Source organism: Cimex lectularius, unplaced genomic scaffold, assembly GCF_000648675.2.
Source record: "Cimex lectularius strain Harlan isolate CLEC.00 unplaced genomic scaffold, Clec_2.1 scaffold41, whole genome shotgun sequence".
NCBI classification, from domain to species: domain Eukaryota; kingdom Metazoa; phylum Arthropoda; class Insecta; order Hemiptera; family Cimicidae; genus Cimex; species Cimex lectularius.
The window spans coordinates 564,590-585,685 of NW_019393011.1; the positions used below are offsets into that span (position 1 = coordinate 564,590).

Consider the following 21,096-nt stretch of genomic DNA (forward strand, 5'->3'; position numbering starts at 1 on the left):
ATCATATATTATCATACATCTTAATTATCTGAGGAAACAGTTCTGCTTGTCATATCACATTACAGATGTAAAATTTACTATCAGAAATTTCTTTGGAAAAATTAGTCATTGACAAAAAATATTTAATATTTTATTTCTTTTTTGTAATAAAGGCTGCGACCTTATTGGTCGTTAAGCCTCAAGTCTATACAAGTCAGCGGTGGAGCCCGGCCCCATCAGAGCGAAGCCCTTGCAAACCCTGGTGCAGTGGCAGCCCCAGGCTTGGAAAGAAGGAACCAAACAACTAATGCTTTTATATTAATATCTAGTCACCATCGACACCTCCTCCAAGCTCGGTGGAGATTCCTTGATCTCAGAGTCCGAGGATGCACCGCTGAATCCAGCCCAAAACCGACCAGCACCCAAGGCCCCGTATGGGCGTTGCCACAAATGAGTCACGTCCCACTGCCAACATGGGGCACCAGCAGAGGAAAGAAATTGAAGAAGAAAATATAAAGAAATATTTTTATACAAAAATTACAACAAAAAAAAAACCAAAAAAAAAAACAACCTTATTAAAGAATGAATTAAATATTTTATAACACCTTGTATTTTCCAAATCATTTCAAAATTGATGTAAAACATATGTACATGCTACTCACAAGGGTTAACACATAGTTAAATGCATAGTAAATCTAGCCATAAATGACAGTGATTACAATTACAATGAAAGATAAAATTACTTATTTACAAAATTAAATATACTCCTGTACAATAAAGCATATGTATACAAAATGAATCAATATGACAATTAAACAGAGATCACGTTGGTCACCAATTGTTGTGTCTAATTATGTCATTCCAGATTAAAGAGCACAATGATTAGTGAATGATTAAGATTAAAAGCAAACGTTGATAGAAATAAACAAAACACACATTAACATCCCCCTTCAAGGGAAAAAGCTGGAGGGGATCGATTATACAAGCCCGCTCAAAAGGATTCAATGCCAACAGCGAGTACAGCAAATGGAGGAAGACATCTCACATAGGGATACTCTATCCACTTCGATCCAGGGTACTTCTGGTCAACCTCCCACATGCAAAGGCCGCACCGGCCACATTATGTAGGAGGTTTAACACGGAGGGCCTGGATGAATAGTGTTTAGCACAAGAAATAGCTGCACACTAATACCGGAACTATGTGTGCAATCCTAAAAGCAAAGACTGCATACAGAGAAAGAAGATGGCTAACCTGCTCGGCCTACTTACCGAGAGAGGAGCTGCGCCCACCCTAGTTGCTGGAAGACATCATGAAGTACTCCAGGAAACAAAACATGAAACTAGTCATGGAATGTGATACAAATGCTCACCACATTATATGGGGAAGTACTGACATCAACAACTGAGGTGAGTCCTTATCAGATTACCTTACTGGTGATATGTTAAATATTGCTAACATAGGCACAGTACCCACCTTCATCACCCGATGTAGTCATAAAGTCTTAGACCTGACCATTACTTTCCAAGGGCTGATGAAAATATCTTAAACTGAAATGTATCCATGTAGCCATTATCAAATTCTGATCACAGGCACATCAGATTTGATCTGAACACATCCTCTCTCTCATAGAAACAACATACAGGAACCCCAGGATAGGGTACAAAAGAACAATCCTAACAGGGGGGGGGTAAATAAGGAATTTAGAAACAGGGAGGGCCTAGAAATTTCTGTAACCAACGCCATACTAGGCTCCTTCACTGAAAATTGCATGGAAAAAAAGAAGGCTAAATCAACTTAAAACAGTCTGGTGGAACAAACACCTAGACGTCTGAGATCTCAAAGTCCTTACTTTATTCAACCAAGCCAAGGCCCTTAATCAATGGCATACATTCAGAAATGCCTTGACTCAGTACAACAAAGAAATGCAAAAAGCTAAACAGGACTCGTGGCAGAGATTTTGGGAGGAAATCACAGAAACACCACAATGTGCCCGCATACACAGAACCATAGCCAAGAATGGTGCAGGGAGGCAAATAAGCTTCCTCATGAAGACAGATGGAAGCTTGATACAAACGGAAGAAGAAACACTCTCTCAACTGATTAAAAATCACATCCCAGGAGCAGAAACAATCCACGAAGAAGTACTCATTGAGCACTCAAAACTAAAAGACCCACAAAAGAAGAGTGTAAGGAGGTGGCAACCATAATACAACCTAAAGCCAGAAGCTGGGCACTTGAGAAGCTTAGCCATACAACGTGCCAGGAGTAGACAGGATCTACACAGTGTTACTACAAAAAGGTCAAGAGATCCTCATGCCTTACTTAATGAGAATATTCAGAGCCTGCCTAGTGTGGAGCTACATTCCTAAAAGATGGCGAGAGATACGAGTGGTGTACATATCAAAAGTAGGACGACCCATCGACTAACAGTCCAACTCGTACAGACCTATCAATCTCACATTATTCTGGTAAAAACATTAGAAAGACTGGTAGAGAACCATATTCAAGAGACAGCACTGAAGAATAAACCTCTCAGTGAGCAACAATTTGCATACCAACCAGGCAGATCCACAGTCCCTGGATAACCTGTGTAAACACATAACCAAGTCCATAAACGAAAGGAGATAGCAGTTACACTCTTCATGGATATAGAGGGAACTTGTAACAACGCAACAACAGCCTCTTTACATTAATCAATCAAAAACAGGGGAGTCTCAGAAAAAATCTGCCAATGGGCTGAAGAGGGCCTAAGGAACGGATAATCACATCAACCATGCGCGATGCGACCTTCCGGGCTAGGAGAGACAGGGGATTCTCTCACCCCTACTGCAGACGACACTGGTAGATAAACTCCTACAATCATTGGAACAAGAAGGCTTCTTCGATCTAGGCTATGCCTTGCTGTAATGGTAAAGGCCATGGATTACATCGTGATGGATTGTATGCTATCCGTTAAACCCCCCTCCACCTCCAAAAAAAAAAAAAAAAAAATAAGATTTTTTCAATAGTATATGATTGCATTATTTAGACATTTTTATTGTAGTTGCTTAATAAAAAATACTTTACGTACTTAGAAACATATCTGCGTTTGAAATTTAAATGTAATGTTTTCTGTATAATGTTATAGTTACACCAAACCAAATTGAAAGGCTATATAGCAGATTTACAAGTTTGGACAGAGGGGACTGCGGTACACTTAGCAGAGATGATTTTCTAAGGATTCCAGAGCTAGCAATCAACCCACTTGGTGAAAGAATTGTGCATGCCTTTTTCGATGAGAGTGAAAATGACAGAGTAAATTTTCGACAGTTTATGCAAGTCTTAGCCTGTTTCAGGCCTATAAAACAAATGACAGATAACAGGCTTAATTCGAGGGAACAGAAATTAAAATGTAAGTACTACTATACAACAAATTTACATTTCTTTTTCGTTAAAAAATCTTTTTAAAATCGTTTTAAAAAATCTTAAAAATCATGTACTTAAACAGAGAAATGAATTGCCCAAGACTTTCCAACTTCCCCACTGCCCAGATTTTCGTCGAGTTGCATCGAGAACAGTCGAAGACAAAAGCCAAAAACCGGACACTCATATTTTTATTCAAACTACATGTATTATTGTCATTGTATTAATTACAACAAACTTATTTTAATACAAACCAAATTAACCGAGATCAAAAATTGATGTTTTTATTTTAAATTTTTTTTTTAATGGTTTGGTAGAAAATTGATCAAAACACCGGAATAATTTTATTTAAAACAATTAAGTTTAACAGTCAATTTATTACTTGGTTGTGCTCATAAAATTTAACTAACAATTTATTTAAAGGATTTGCTCAAAATAGTGCATTAAGAACAAAAGAGGCGTTGCTAGTGGTGTGCGCTTGACGTCGCATAGATGTGCACACCCTACCACAACGTGACAAAGCGCCGGGTTGCATTGGGTAGCGTCGCATAGCGAGCATCAGTGTGTTCCTCGCTTAAAACTATTTCCCAAACAGTCAATAATAAGTATATCATAGTATGTATGTATATATGTTTATTTATGGATATATATTTTTTTAATAAAATTTTATTTATTTAATTTTCCTTTTATTTATTTTTTAATAACAAATTTTACGCTCTGTTAGCTTTTAAAACATTTAGTTCAACCTCGCAGACGGTTGTAATCCATTGCCATAATGTTCTTTGCATTATACTGTACATAGCTATGCTGTAAGAGTTTATTTTCACTTGTTCATTTAATAAAGTTTTTTTTTCATTCATTCATTCAACAAGTATAATCCATATATGTTTACCGTTCATAATTGACCATATTAATCATTTAAATTAATTATTCGTTTTATGTAAGGTCTTGACTGAAATGGAAAAGTTAATGTCACAAGCGGGATTCGAACCCACGAACTTCGGTTCAATACGCAGGTGCTCTAACCACTTGAGCTATGGTGACTTCTTTTCACTCAGAAGTCACGATAGCTCGTGTGGTTTGAGCAGCAGCGTATTGAACCGAAGTTCGTGGGTTCGAATCACGCTTGTAACACTAACTTTTCATCTCAACCAAAAACATAGATTAAAAATATAATTGATTAAAATAGTTAATACAGTCAATTGTGACTGTTAAATACTTATATTAATTGAAATAAGTATAATAAAGTAACGAATGTAGCAAAAAAGAAAAATATGATAGTAATGACCTCATATTCTAATCACAATACTTTGGTGACATTTTGGTTGACAAATTGGTTAGTCAGCAAGTGTGCACACAGCGTGGGATGAATCGGGTACCATTATCCCTTCAGTCCAGTATGTATCAGCCAATAAAAATTGCACTCAAATAGGGATAGGGATAAAAGAGGCGACCACAAGGCCTGCACCTCGCCCTGAGTAGATCTTCTGTGCTCCTCCGTTTTTGTACAACGCATTGACTAGCTTCAGGTTGTTAAAGAACTTCCATAGCCTTACCAATGGCTCCTTAGGTTATGGTTAGATTCTTAATTGCGGCTTTTACTACTCTAGTCGAAAGAATCGGCACCTACATAGGCCCTCACAAAAAAAAAATCTTTTATTAAAACAAAACAAAAATTAAGAAACCGATAAATCTATTTATATGTATGTATATCTATTTATATTTATTACCGAGATCCGATTTTCGGATTAACCGTGGTAAAATTTTTAATCGATATTTGTCGGACTAACGGATAACACCTAGTAATCCGAGATTTAAAAAAAATTAAAAACGCGTTTTAAATATGTATGTAAACTATCTATGTAAAAATGTATGTAAATGTAAAGCCATTTAACCTCAGTCGCGGAAATAAGTAAAAATGTTTTCTTAGAAGCTTTAATCGCACGTTTACAATAACATCCGGGATTGGATTTCCTAGATTCTCCTACCCAGCTTTTTAATTTTCTCTTCTTTTAAGTACATACTTCAGAGTTCAGTATAAAATTAAACATAATGGATAAAATTAAACATTGAACTACAGTGTACATATGTAAAAATAGTTGAATGCTCAACCAAAAAAAAATAAATAAATAAATAAATAAAATGCGGCAATTAAACGAACCGATAAAGGGGAGAGTTTAAGGAATATTGCGGTTTTTTACGGTGTCTCAGAGACGACTGTGGGCGATTGGTGTCGGAACCGTGCCAAACTGGAAACATTTGCACTACAGTCGTGTTCAACACCGGCTGATCGGAAATCGATGAAGCCTCCGGAGTCCGGAGTGCCCATTGACGAATGAGGCTGTATTTTTGTGGTTCGTTCAACAGAAGAACAAAGGAATGAGTATTTCTGGTTTGATTATTAAAAGCTAAAGCAAAAAATTCCCCCGGACACAGGCAATCGAAAGAGTTTTGTTAAGGCGATCAAACCAGCAGAATCGAAATGGCTATTCTCTAACTCAAGGAAGGGAATTAGGAGGCTGATAGGTATTCTGATGGGCCACTGTCCACTGAGAAGACACCTCTTCATAATGGGTATTCTACCAGACCCCTTTTGCCGTTTTTGCGAAATAAAAGAAGAAACGGCAAGGCACTACCTCGCAGAGTGTGATAGGTATGCTAGGTCTAGATTTGAAATCTTTGAAGGAGAGGACATCACCAAATCACTCCCCGAGATTAAATGTTTCAAAATCTTGGTGTTTGTGAACAGGTCCAAGAGATTTATGCAGGACACGTGGGCCGACCAAGTCCCGGACCTTTTAGGGATGGGGTACGAGTCTACCCAGGCATTTAACCCCTCGGGTCTTGGTCGCCCACCCTGCATTATATATATAAAGCAAAAAATTTCCCACCGAAACTGAAAAATTTCAAGGGAGTGAAGGTTGACCTTTCGGTGGAACGGTATTCGACAGTGAACATTTCAGGAGAACGATTGTCTGCTGATCAACACGCTGCTGACAATTTCTATGAAGATTATTGTTTGGACCACATCTCTAACTGTGATGAAACAGGTCTAAATTTTAAAATCCTCCATCCCTTCCAAGTCCAGAAACATTGAAAAGAAATTATTTCGATGTAAAATTTTTACCACCTGACAAGTTTAATCCAACTCAAGTTTTAGGGAGTAATCGAGTCATTTAAAATTATCGAAAACAGTTGCTCCAGGGAATTTTGCTTCATCACGAGGACGAGAGCATTGAAGAATGTCTAAAAAAATTAACATTAAAACCACCATCTACGCGGAAGCTTGGGAGTCAGTTCAATCTGCCACACTAAGGAAATCTTGGAATAAACTTCTCGGAAAATTCCAAAACAAAGAAAATCAAGATCAAGTCGAACTTCATTCTGTCGTTCATCAAATCCTTGAGTTCGAAAATGTCTCCCGTGAAGACGTCGAAGAATGGATTTTAAAAGACGATTAACAACACCTGCTAAATGACGGCGAAATCGTCGAGAAAGTTCTTATAATAGATGATCACTCAGATGGCTCTGATGAAGAAGTTTCAAACAAAATATCTTTTTTTTAAAATACGTTTTACATATAAAATACGTTTTTAATTATTTTTCATTTCATTTTAAAAAAAGTCGGATTATCCGAGATTTTCAATTTATACACTTTCACAAAACAAATTTCTATACTGGTGTTGGTTTTTTTCGTACCCCCTTAACTCACTCACTCACTGACCATCCTCTCCCTAACCCAGTACCACTCTTATCTCCCACTCCATTCCCTTCGAACCGCACCCTAACCCTACCTACTGCTATTTTGAGACCAATAACGTCGGTGGTTACTGGTTACATCTCTGTTCTGTCGTGGTAAATACAGAGCTCGGCGGTGCGCGCTATCTGTTTTCATTCGTGGTAACCACATTAATTCCACTACAGGAGCAGGCCAAGTTTTTATTTCAGGAGCTGTGTATAGAGTGCGACGAGCAGAGCGACGAATGTAGAGTAGAGGAAAGCGCAAGGAATGTGAGTAGAGAGCAAAGAAATGGTCAATACAGAGTGGAGGACGAGTTTTACGTAGAAGAAAGAGCGTGGATGTGAAAGGAATGGTTGTCAGTTGTGCACTGTGCAGTATTATCATCTTCCCTGTTGGGTGATAATGGATCCCAATTACTTCTTCGTGGAAAATTCATCGTTGAAAATATGGCATTTAATTACGCGTGGGCGGAAATCAGAGGGCATACTCCATTAATCGATCGTGAGGTGAGAACGGAGAATTTCATTATTTATTTCGCGAATTACAAGAAGATCCCTCAAATTTGACCAATATTTCCGAATGAGTATGACTACGTTTGACTAATTTCTCGACAAAGTTCAGAGAACTATGTAATTATCTATGTAAACCCGGTCTTAGAAACATAGAAGACTACACTGCCCTGATAACACCCTTTAAGGAGGCTGTGTACAGAGTGGCGCGACGCGTGTAGCATAGAGCAAAGCGACGAAAACAAACTGGTTTAATCGCTGCTCTCTCTTCGAAGCTTTGCGCGACCTTAGAACGGCGTTCGACTCTGTGCATGCCCGTTTGTCATGTGTGTTTGTTTCGTCGCTTTGCTGTATGCTACTCGCGTCGCTCTGCTCGTCGCGCCACTCTGTACACAGCCTCCTTAAAGGGTGTTATCAGGGCAGTGTAGTCTTCTATGTTTCTAAGACCGGGTTCACACCTGAGCCGTAATATATTTACCGCAGAAATATTAGACGCACGATTTTTATCCTAAGATAAATGAGGTTCATACCGAAGGGATAAGACATGAGCCAGCAAGCCAATCATAAAGCCAGTGTCCCCACTCTTTGAATTTGCCATCTTCGCCCTTCGCAATATCGTATGGCACTGAAGGAAGAGACGAGCAGGCCGTGTCTCCTGATACACGAACTTTACGACTCATGTCGCAGTCGTAGAGTTATGAAATAATTTTGTCGTTCCTTCACGTTTTTATAGGCCTGGGCGTTGTCTATCTTACAAGACAATTATCGTATAACGCTTACGACCTAAAGATGTGTACCTTATCGCTCTGGTGCGAACCCTACCAATGTAAGTTTAGATGCTTGTCACTTGACAGACAAACAGCGATCGAGAGGAGAGGTGCCCGCCGGTGAAGACAGGCAGGCTGGCAGGCTACGGTCACTACAGGATGACGCAAATGAGCGGAAGAAACAAAATAGTTCATTTCCTGATGTTGTGGTGTTGTCACGGAACCCCTGAAATTCCACGTAAGTCGTTTGTCAAGATATAGTCCAAAATAGCTCTAAGAACTAAAAATATTTTGTTGCAATTATTTTTATGTAATTTACTGTAAAAATTGTTAATGTATCTTATTAGAAGTTTCATTAAATGTATGTTATTCTAACTTTCAAACTTATTGTCATTAGGAACGTGTAGAATAAATTCCTTGATTACAAGGTATACTGGGTCGAGAAAAAAAGTATTTAACATCTCTGAACGATGTACTTGGTAAGAATTGACACATACCTAGTCCTGCCATAAGTTCTGTTACAATCATTCACCTTGAAAATAATCCCAAACAAACGCCTAGCGAACCTTGCTCTCTTGCCTATTGTTTACCTTTGACATAATGCTAAATTCTTTTACTCAGTTGTTATTGAGAATTAATAACGTCAAGATGGAACGCACCCTTGAACAAATCCGTCATGCCATCATCGCACTGCACAAGGCAGGTAAATCAAAATCAGAGATTTGCAAGACGTTGAAATCGTTAGGAATAAATCGAATGGCGCGCCATAAATCGCTTCAAAGATACTCTATCTATTAAAGACAAACCAAGGTCCGGCCGTCGTCGCTCTGTGAGGACGAAAAATGCCATCAAAGCGATTGAAAACCGAATTCGAAGAAATCCGCTACGAAAACAAAAAATATTGTCCAGAGAAATGGGGATTTCTTCCCGATCAATGTCGCGCATCATAAAAGACGATCTTTCGATGAGTGCTTACCGTAGAATGACAAGACAAAGGCTTACAGTATCTTAAAAAAAATTAGAGTCGAAAGAGCCAAGGCATTGTTGACCCGGTACGCCGATGGAGTTCATCGAAACATCTTGTTTACCGATGAATAAATTTTTACCATCGAGGAAAAATTTAACCGTCAAAATGACAAGGTTTATGCTAGAAGTTCTCTAGAAGCTCAGGAAAACATCGGAAGGGTAGAAAGAGGCCATCATCCAAAAACTCCATTTTTGTGAGCAAGGAGTCAAAACAAGGGCGACAAATTACCAAGAAGACATCCTTGAGAAAGTAGTAAAGCCCTTAAGTACTACTATTTTTTCCGGAATTCATTGGGTCTTCCAACAGGACTCAGCTCCTGCGCACAAGGCCTGAACAACTCAGCAGTGGCTGGAGGGGAATGTTCCGGAATTCATTAAGGCTTCAGATTGGCCCTCGGGAAACCCAGATTTGAATCCTCTGGACTACAAGGTGTGGTCCCATCTTGAGCTTATGGCTTGCCACAGGAAACACGCCAATTTAGAGAGCCTCAAGTCCGCTCTGCTAAAAGCAGTTGAGAAATTTCTTCAAGACGTGTTGCGTACTGCCCCGAAGACTAAAAGCTTGTGTGAAGGCAAAAGGTGGTCATTTCGAGTAATATTATTTTATTTCAATCTTAAAAAATATTGGATTTTTTTAAATAAATTTCTTTTTCAAATTATCGAGTTTCTCTATTCCCTAATGGCCCTTTTTCTTGTAACAGAACTTATGGCAGGACTAGGTACATCCACACTTCGCAGATGATACTGATGAGTGATGATCCCGTGCTATCACATCGCTCTCTACAGGCTCACCTTATCCACCTAGAACCTTGGCTGAAAAAGTGGCGAATAAAAATAAATATTGATAAAAGCCAACACAAAACGTTTACTAATGCCACCTCTACAACCGCATCATGTATCCATTCCTATAGTTAACCATGTTCGCTATCTTGGTCTGTACATTGACAAAAGACTAACTTATAATCCCAATATAAGACTGAAAAAGCAAGAACTGACTAAACGTTACATAACACTCTCAAGACTGCTAGACGCTTAAACCTGATGCTTCACAACGAACGATTGATATACAATACGATAACAAAACCCATTTTGGAAGTATGGCATTGAAATATGGGGATCAATCAAACATCCAGCTACCATCGTGTACAGATTTCCAAAATCCTCCAAAAAATACGCACTCTTCTATATATCCAAGTGTATAATCCATAATGACCTTAATATGTCTTTTGTGGAAGATGTCATAAAATCACAAAATTCCACAAATCCCTTTCATAACAATCCCCAATCCCTAGTTCTAACCTTAACATCCCATATTCTTCTCAATAATACTCTCAGGACATTAAAGCAGCAGTGGCCTTACGACCTGTTGACAGTGAGACTTAGCCTAGAAGGGTCATCATTGGATGATTCTTTGCGTTATAGTGGTAGATGGTTTATTTTATGTTTTTTCTTAAACTACTAGATTTTGTTTAAATTTATTTTTACATTTGTACGCATCAAAATTTTTACCCGTGGTTTATTGAAATAAATACGGTCACAAAAGTTAAAAACAAAAATTTATTCACTATGATTTATACAGCATTAAATATTCTAACGGGATAAACAGAGATTTGTAAGATTGAAGTGCACATGGGTTGGGTTAATTTAGGTTAGGATAAGGACGGGTAAGGTGACTATAGTCTTCCTTTCTTTCACTTCGGCCTAAAAGATCTATTCCACAATATGATCTATGTATCCAATTGTATAATCCATAATGACCTTAATATGTCTTTTGTGGAAGATGTCATAAAAACACAAAATTTCACAAATCCCTTTCATAACAATCCCCAATCCCTAGTTATAACCTGGAATTGATCCTTCTTTATTTCCATATCACAGATTGTGCATGTAGTTGTGGTGAGGGATCTTTTATCATAACCTTGTTCTCTCTGGCATCTCTAGTGTACGATTTTCCTTTTGTCCTTTGGATCCATTCTGAGATGGAGGATTCTGTGTTTGTTTTGTTCATCCCAAGTATAGCTTCTGAGCGTCCTGAAGGTCTTGAAAATCCTCCCTACTCTGGCCAGTTTGCATTTTCGTTACCCAAAATTCTTTAGATATTAGTCTTTCCGAAGTGCCTAGGGGCTTGCTAGTCACATAAGAATCTTCTAATTCCAAGCATGTTACTACTTTTTTCATTTTACAATGCAAAGTAAATCTTAATTGCTTATTGTAAAACTTAAAACATAAAGTTTTTACAAAGTATAGTAATATGGCGTTTTAATTAATTCTCTAACCACATATTTTTGTAAATAACTTGATCATACTAAAAAATCGCGGTTGATTTCGATCTTGAGGAAAGATTGTACTGTTCTTTAAGCTCAATTATATAAATTGTAAGGGACAATGGGAAAGGAATGCGAGGGAGCAACGGAAAGGAACGCCTTATCCCAACATGAAAGGTCTGACCTTGCAGGCCTATTAGTCTATGTTGTTATCGCAGAATGGATAGTGGGAAAAGTATAGCCCGTTACGAGCCGCATTATACTAGCAATTCTACATGGGGCTTCCAATGCATAACCGCTGTGCGATTCCTTCAATTCTACAACCACAGGAAACAGTCAAATTTACTGAAATGAGTTTGAACAGTTTTTAAAATTGCTAATTTTGTCATTAATGAAATCTGTTGATTGGCTTCTTGGTCCGTTTGGTCTCCCTGAAAGCAGAGACGGTTCGACTCAACCTCGTGGTACTCTTCAGTATGGGGTGCCTGTCGTTGTCCTTGATGGTATTAGTAAGAGTTTTTTTGCTGTATTTTGTTTTTAGCATGGTTGGTTCGTTAGCCTTCTAAGTTTTGTAATGTTAATGGCTTGAAAGTTGTATGAAAGCGAATTATACGAAAAATAATGAATTTGTTGCCATTTAAGGGTTTATTTTGGTTTTTCCTTTTAAAAACTTATATGCATATTTTTTTCTTTAATATTTTGCTTATTGAATAACTATAATACGATGTTTGTGGTTTTGGGTAGACCAGAAAATAATGAAATTTTTAAGATGTTGAAGTCTGTTATTCTTAATAATTATTTTGGAAATAATTCGCCGTTATGCTAGTCTGCTAGTAGGTTTGCCAGCTGGAACAAAATAATTTATATTTTCCCTGATTTAATGCAGTGATATTTCAGTAAATGAAATATGTGAAGTCAGGCACGAATAAATATGTACTTTGTATATAGCGAAGATGCTGTCATCAAGCGACTGTGCCAGAGGCGGTTTGCCAAGTTTACAGAACTTTTTTTCGGAAGAGATAAATAACGAGGACTCGGCCAAATTAAAGTTTTAATATAAAATAAAGCATGTATGAAATAAGGGTAATTTACCATTTATAGAACTTACTTTCAAAGCGATGAGACCAAAATGCCACTGTTCGCCAGCAACCAATTCACAAAATGGCGCCGACGATCATCACCGAAAATAAGAGATATAGATTATAAAAGAAGGAAAGGGAGTTAAATGTTTCGGCACCAAGGGGAGTGTAACGTCCCGATTGAATAGAGGATAATCGAGATGACACAGGAAGAATGAGAGATGATGAAATTATGACTCACTGCGTAGTAAGATCGCCGAGTGAAGCACGTGGCGGACTGCTCTAGCTAGATCTACTGCGATGTTGGGCGATGACCAGGGCAGTGCACCGGTCTGACTCCAGTAGCGGTGATGAAGGTGGATAAAGAAATCCAGTGGCGATGGCAGTAATGTGGTGAAAGGAGTCTCTCGGAGATGATGAAGGGTGGTACTTAGTATAAGGATGATGAGGAGCGAGGGATATACAAAAAGGGCGAAGGAGGAATGATCTAAAGGGAATCAACGGAGATGAGGTTATTAATAGAAAATGGCGATGATAAGTTTGGGACCATGCGGTCGGGAGATGAGTTGAAGATTGTATGGCGATTTGAAAGGGGAATCCGTGGAGATACGCGTGGCGATGTGACTTTAAGAAACGGCTATGGAAAGAGCGATCTTATGAGGTAGTTAATTACTGTTGTGCAACACTTAGGGGAGATAGGGCGATAGGAGGTGTTCTAGGTCCGAGAACTGGTGGAGAAGAGAGCGAAAAAGGCTAGAAGGGACGGGTTTTTGAGAAAAAAGGAGGGAAGCGAGTTGTGATTGATGGTTTTTGAGATTATCCTCGAGAGTTGAGGACGGCTTCGATGGGTGAGAACGGTACTAATTCTTAGAACGTAAGGAGTTGAGTTCGGACGATGCGGCGCAGATGGCGTTTGGCGGATTTAATGGATGCTTCCCAAAGTCCGCTAAAATGAGGGGGTGCTGGAAGCATGCAACGCCAATCTGTGCCGGCAGCAAAGGCGGTGTTGGATTTTCGCTATCTTGGTTGAAATGTTTGGTGTGGCCATTTCTTTCCCCATCCATTCAATTCTGTTTTTAGCATGTTTTGAGGTATGCCAAATCACGCTTCTGATCTAAAGGGTTCCTGCTTTTGCTAGTTTGTCAGCCGGTTCGTTGCTTTCAAACCCCTCGTGTCCTGGCACCCCATTAGAGGTGATTGTGTTTTCCCCTAAGTTGGAGATACGTTGAAGGTGGAGAAGCAACGCTTTCACTGCTTTGTCAGAGTATATATCTATGCACCTTTTACTCTTTTTTAAGTATTTCTTGTGCAAAGAGTTCTATTGAATGTACCTAAGCTATGGGACCTTGAGGTTTCGAAAAAAAGGTTATCTACGTCATGAAATCCAGGAAATTTTATGATGTTATTTTTCAGACGTTGGAATATGCAAGGTACAGTGGAAAATATGTCATGCTAAGAAGTGAAGACTAGCTTAAGAAAAGCTTCAGGGAATATGTGGCATTGAAAGTAAAATTAGACAGGTTAGAGGAAAGTAGAATTAAAATATTGAAAGTGATGCATTGAATTTCGTATAACAGGTCATTGGGAAAGTTTCTTGGTTGACAACAAAGTGCAGAAACAAACCCTAACGAATTATCGCCTCAGCAGACTCGTCGGATATTTAAAATACATCCGAAGAACTCCCAACTTCATTGAGTGATTGGTCGAAAAAAAGAGTCCCAATTTTGGTTGATCAGGTGATCAATTCTGAATACTAATCAGCTTTATTTATATGCTGAAAAATCCCCAGAGTTCGATCGTTCAAAAACTGGAACTATTTCAAGGTGTTTTGGTATGGTAATTCGGCCCTTTTATATCTATTCCCTGTTCCATCTTTGATCCATTAGTATGCCACATTAGATCCTTCCGGAAAGTTGGGGTTACCTTTTTCCTTTGTTATCTATAACCACTTGGAAGGGTCTGTCAAAGTTGAGATTTCATCTTTGGTACCGTTATAGCCATCATATTTATCTTATTTCTCTCTACAATTTTGTCATGGATTGTCCTTTGATTTTATTTCTTTGTATCTCAGGAGTCTACTGGCACTCTCGAAGCCACCTTTTGTACATAAATGTGCAAGAGAGGGACATAAAGGGCGGTTTCATAGCTAGGGCAAGTATGTTCGCCACTGTTATGCTAAGACACGCTAGTCCTTGAAGGCTTTGCTGTGTGCTTTGTGTCACCTTATGCAGTGTTTTCGGCCGCCATACTAGAGCTCCATATGTTACCAGAGGTCTGACCGTTGTGGTGAATAACCAATACGTCACCCTGGGGTACTTTGTTTTTTTGGAGAATGTTAAGGCTCATTTTTAACGGGTGTTTTTAGGGTTAGATTCCTTCTTCTGTGAAATGATAGATGTTTTTTAAGGGTTGATATTTAAACCCATTTTGTAACATCTTTCTACAATGTTTAGGGCGTTTTTAATCTGATTTGACAGAGTTATTTAATTTTCCCTTTATGATTGTTACCAGGTCATCTGCGTGAGGTACGGTCAGCTGTTAAGCTCTCTGATTAGATGATTTACTGTTAGGAACCATAGTGACGATAGTGCCCATCCTTGGGGCATCTTGTGTAGGTGATATTTGTATAGTCTAATGACGAAGTTCAGCGCTTATTATCCGACTTTTTACTGTGCTAATATCTAGCTCGTAGTCGGACTATACTTTCTTAGCCATGAACTTAAATGGCTCTATACTCTACTAAGCTTTTTCTATGTCCATGAATCAATAGAACGCTAGTTCTTTATTCTTCAATTATTTATCTTGTGGTGATCCCCTGTGGTTAGCAAGTTAACCAGTGTCACTGCTTCAACAATGGTCTTGCCTTTCACGTTGCAGCCAATGAGTTTGCAGCAGCTCCATATATAAGAGCTCAACCAGCTTATTTCGGACTCCTCGACTCGATCTCAACTTTCACTATCTACAGTAAAGCCAGGAACACACTTACCCGATGCTACGCCATGCGACGCTACCCGATGCTACCCGACGCCTTGCCACGTTTTGGTGGGGTGTGCACATCTATCCGACGCAAGTACACGTCGCGTACAGTCCACAGCGTTTATCACAATAATCACTATCACAATCGCAACGCATCTCTTGTTCTTAATGCACTATTTTGAGGAAAACCTTGCACAGAAATTTTGTTAGTTAAATTTCATGAGCACAACCATTTAATAAATTGTTTGTTAAACTTAATTGTTTTAAATAAAGTTAATCCTAACCATCATAATTAAACAATGTTTATAAAAAAACTTGGCATATTTGATCTCGTTTAATTTGGTTTACATTAAAATAACATGTAATTAATATAACGACAAAATTACATGTACTTAGTTTGAAAAAACTACAAAAAATATGAGTGTCCTGTTCTGATGCTACCCGACATTACAAAATGGTGTAATTTTACGAGCAAAACTATGAAATAAATTGTTAATTAAATTTTATGAGCAAAACCGTGTAATAAATTGTTCCAATTTTAGTATATGTACCACCGAAGCGAGTACAATAAATAGTTAGTAAAATTCATTATATCAAAAAATCGTATTCCGCTGTTTTGATTAATTTTCTACCAAACCATTAAAATTAATTTTTTAAATAAAAACTAATTAATTTTTAATCATAGTTAATTTGGTTTATATGAAAATAAGTATGTTGTAATTAATATAAAGACAATAACACATATAGTTTGAATAAAAATTTGAGTGTCCGGTTCTTTTGTCTTCGTCTGTACTCGATGCGACCCGTCGAAAATCTGGACAGTGGGGATCGCAGAGCGTCGGGTAGGTTAGCGTGGCATAGCATCGGTAGATGTGCACGGGGGTAATGCAACCTTATGGAAAATCGGAGTTTGGATTTGCGTCGGGTGGCATCGGGTAGCGTCGCATGGCGTAGCATCGGGTAAGTGTGTTTCTGGCTTAACAAGCGTACTTATAGCATCAACTCTCGCCAACGTAGCTGCCTGCTGCGCGAGTGCCTTCGCTCTCTACTGAGTCTACATCACGATCCGGCTCATCGATCAGTCCTTTCGGAAACTTCAGTTAAGCTCTCTGATTGGATTATTTACTATTAGCAACCATAGTCGCGATATTGCCCATCTCTGAGGATCCTTGAGTTGGTGATATTCGTACAGTCTGAGAGCAAATGAAATTAGGCTTATGGGTCTTACTGGCTCCTGCTGGATCCGAGGCGCGACTTCCTCCTTTCGGTATAAATACCATCCTTACTATTTAAAATTAACTTTCTTAAACTTCTTAATTATTAAAGAGTAATTTATTATTCTAATAAGTTAATAATGGCCGGGCTGAGAGGTTATGTGTAATGATGCAGTTGAGGGAAGTACGGAGGGATGTGAAAGCTTCGCCTTATAGATAATCGGTATTATAAAATGATATTTATACCTCATAAAAAATTCAAGAATATTAATGTAATAAAATTGATTGTACGTGCAAGGGGGAACAGAAATCGGCCGGCATTTCCCTTCCCTGCCACAGCGGCCCCCTCCACCATCCTCAACCAGATGCCCTCTCGCTCTCTTTCCAAGTCGGTTGTCAGTACTCTCCCAGACTCCTGGACTCTTTGTACTCCTACTTTGTGAGCTTTTTCTATTTCTCTCTAATTACAGTGGATCTGTTGAAACAACCACATCGATTCGGGGATCTTCTAACGTTATTTGTCCTTGGTGAGTGGAAAGTGTTTTTCGTTTAAATATGACCTTTCACCGTCTTCCAACATTTCCATTTTTTGCTTGACATTTTGCCAATTGAATTTTCTGTTTCGATCTCATTTTGTTTTCCGTTCGATTTTTGATAAGTGGAATTAATTTCTTTTACCCACGTGGTCTGCTTGCCCACTTCAATCGTCCAGCTTCATATCGTATACACAATTAATATAGAAAAAGCCAATATTTATGCTTTTTTTGAATTGGCAATATTTTTAAATTTTAAATCTGATATACATATATAAATATCTATAGCAAAATATTTTGGTTTATATATGTAAATCACATATTTATCGAAGTCTATAATATTGTAAACATAGAAAAACATGCCAGAAAATTCTCATCCATGGTTTTATTTTTCAATCTTTCAAAATTACCTACTATGGAACATTTAAGCTCGTCAAATTTTGCTTATAATCGAAAGACTGTACGAGAAAGCAGATAGAAATATTTCAGAAGTTGTGGACTGTCACTGTCAAAAGAATTAGCACCAGAATACGTAACGTCTATGTGAAAAATTATAACTTTTGATGAGTTGGAGAAAACGGAAAATTTAATAAACGTCATAACGGCAACAAGCATATCGTTTTCTGGAAGTTAGTGTGTTGACGTAGGGGAAAAGTATCAACGCTTATTGTTTATTCTTTATAAACAAATATTTTCATTCGTCTATAAGTCAGATCTAAAAGTCTGTTTTACAATATTGTGAAAATCTTAATCTATTTATGTCAGTCTAATTGACAAAAGTACTTAATTCAAATGTATTTGATCAATTAGACCACTAAAACATAAATGGATTAATATTTAATAAGTAAAGAAGTATCACTTCACTAACCTCGTGGCCACTTCGTAAGTCGCTGAGAATCGAATTCTGATCACACGACATTTGAAAAATGTCGAAAGGTTGTAGGTTGAGATGGAGAGTTGGTGTCAGAGTGGATCGAAGTCACGATAGCTCAAGTGGTAGAGCAGCTTTTCATTTTGTTAAGCAATAATAGGCAAACAACCGTGCATAGCGGCGTTTAAAAAAACCATCCAGGTGCGGAGAAATAAATTCTTTTTCTAAAAAAAGTGTAAATTATTGTCACAATTTGATAGCTATGAATTTGTACTATATTAAGATAATTAAATTGGTCTGTATTGTTTTTATGGCGAAAATCTTGCGGCAGTGAGAAAAATTCCAGCCTTTGTTGATAAGTTGTATTTTTCCACCTTTTTATTCTCTAAAAATTTTCTTCATATTGAAATGATTCTTTTTTTCATTTTCTAGAGCAATAAAGGGTAAATAATATCATCCAGCGGCATTTTAAAAACAACCAGGAGTGGAGCAATCGATTTGTTTGTTTACAAAAAACTCGTAAAAATAAAATAAAACGATTGATTGTAACAGACCAAATAGATTCTGAGAAAATTGCACGGAAAAATGACTTTTTAGCCTCACTTTTATCACGTAAATGACCTTGAGGAATTGTTGAAATACCGTAGAACCTTTGATTTAATGCTTAAACTAAAAGTACAGACCCTTCTGAAAAAGAAATGCGCATCAAAATTGAAATCTATGGAGTAGAATTGGAGTTAGACCAAATAGTAGGGAAAATATACAGCTTTTCACCCGAAAAAAGTTCGCAATGTCTTTATGATAAAGTTTTTTATGATACCAATAGAATTTACTTAGACCAATTGTATTTTTGACGTGTCTCATCGTTGATTTTGATTTTATCGAGTTGAGATATGCTATTGTAGAATGTTTTAAAATATTTTTCCAAAAGTTGTAAGACTTGATATCAGAACGAAGAGGGGTGGTAGTACTAAAAATAACAATAGTACCTTTTAAGGTACTTTTTTTTATTATCAACAAGTTTATGTTTAGTTTTTTTTTTTTAAAGGATAAATGGAGAGAAAGTAGAGTTAAAATAAAAAAGAATTGCGTAATGTTGAATATTTTAAAACTTAATGTTTGACGAGAATATTTTCAATGTTGTGACTTGAATCAGTTGTTTTTGCCCCATCCTCTATCTTTTGTTGCATACATCTTTACATAATGCCAAAAAAAAGCTAAACACATTTTTTCCCACTCCGTCCATTACGTCAGGTGGCCTATACGTGGTGTCAAATCATTGATATCATTAAGCGTAAATTTCACAAACGAAATTACAGGTCGTTTTGTCAGCTTTGAGAACCCGCCATAGCGGACTTGAAACTTACCAGACGCCCGTAGCAATCTATTTTGCAATGTTTAGACATCATAAACCATGATTTTTCACGCCGGGGATCGTGCTTTAATAGAATTAGAAAAACTCACTTTGTCACGTCGGCTATTTTATTGTTTTAAGCTAGAAATCAATATTACTTTACAGCGTGCTTATTTATATTCATTCTATTTAATAGGCTGAGTCATAAAAATGACGGGTTTTCTTGATAATTTAAAAATAATTTTATTTTTACACAATTTTTTAAAAATATTGATAGTAAATACGGTTGTGTTCTATGGAATGTTGCCATCTCAAGGCCAGGTGTTGCATTCCTTCACATACCACTCTTTGGGTTTGGAACTCTATTATGTACCTCATCCAGAGAATTAAAAGTTATCTCGTGAAGATAATGAGCCATGGACTGGAACAGATGGTAGTCGGAAGGTGCTAAGTCTGGACTGTATGCTGGGTGAGGGAAAAGCTCAATTCCACCCAATTCTGCATCGTTTTGATTCGTGTAACGAGAAGTATATGGTCGAGGGTTATCTTGTTGAAATAAAACCCGATTTCTGTTTCCTAACCCTGGGTAACGCCGGGTCAAAACATTATACATTTTTTGTATCTGGTCACTAAAGTTTTGAAGATCATTTTTTTACAAATTCATTTAGTATACACTACGGATTAAAGTGGTATCAAATCTAATTGGTTTGAAAAACAAATAAAGCCTATAAGGGATGACAATTTCCATGAAATTGAAATCGGTCATGTTTTATGATTCACCCTATTAATTACACCTTTTATAATTTTAAAAAATGCGTTAGGACTATTATGTTATCATTCGGTATCATCAGTTGGTACACTGATGGATCTAGAATGCAAGAAGGTTCTGCGGTGGAGTGTTCGGCCCTGGAACCAAATACCCAAATCCCATGGGAAAATACGCCAGTATACTCCAGACAGAAGTCCATGCAATTAAGACATGTTCAATTTGAACGAAGGGTACAAAAACAAAAATTTGAAATAGCCAAGCAACCACCTAAGATGAAAAATCATTAGCTCAAAAATCATGCTGAAGTTCAAAACTAAACTGAACAAATTAGGTCTGGAAAATAAAGTTACTCTCTGCCGGGTTGGAGAAGGAAGGGGCTATAACGCTAAGGTCCTGACCCTTCTGTGGCAGAAGGAAGAATCCTACACTGCCAGTTTGTATCTTAGACAAAAAGAGAAAACGAAAATGAGGGAACAGTGGAATTCACTCATTGGACACAAACAATCCAAGAAAGTGCGAGTTTTGGAAGGAAAGAAGTAACCGAATGTATTAAAGGAAGCAGGAAAAAAACTTCAAATCTTAACAGGACACTGGAAGATGTCTAGGCTAA

The 21,096-nt window shown here is 37.7% G+C and overlaps 1 protein-coding gene across 1 annotated transcript in view; it reads left to right on the plus strand.

Moving 5' to 3' along the window:
• Positions 1 to 17,344: 17,344 nt before the first annotated feature.
• Positions 17,345 to 21,096, plus strand: part of LOC106665425 (guanine nucleotide exchange factor for Rab-3A-like) — a 56,881-nt gene continuing 53,129 nt past the window's right edge. Inside the window, exon 1 of the mRNA XM_024229757.1 lies at positions 17,345 to 17,486. The gene's annotated coding sequence lies outside the window, so the exon portion shown is untranslated. The remainder of the gene's footprint in view (positions 17,487 to 21,096) is intronic.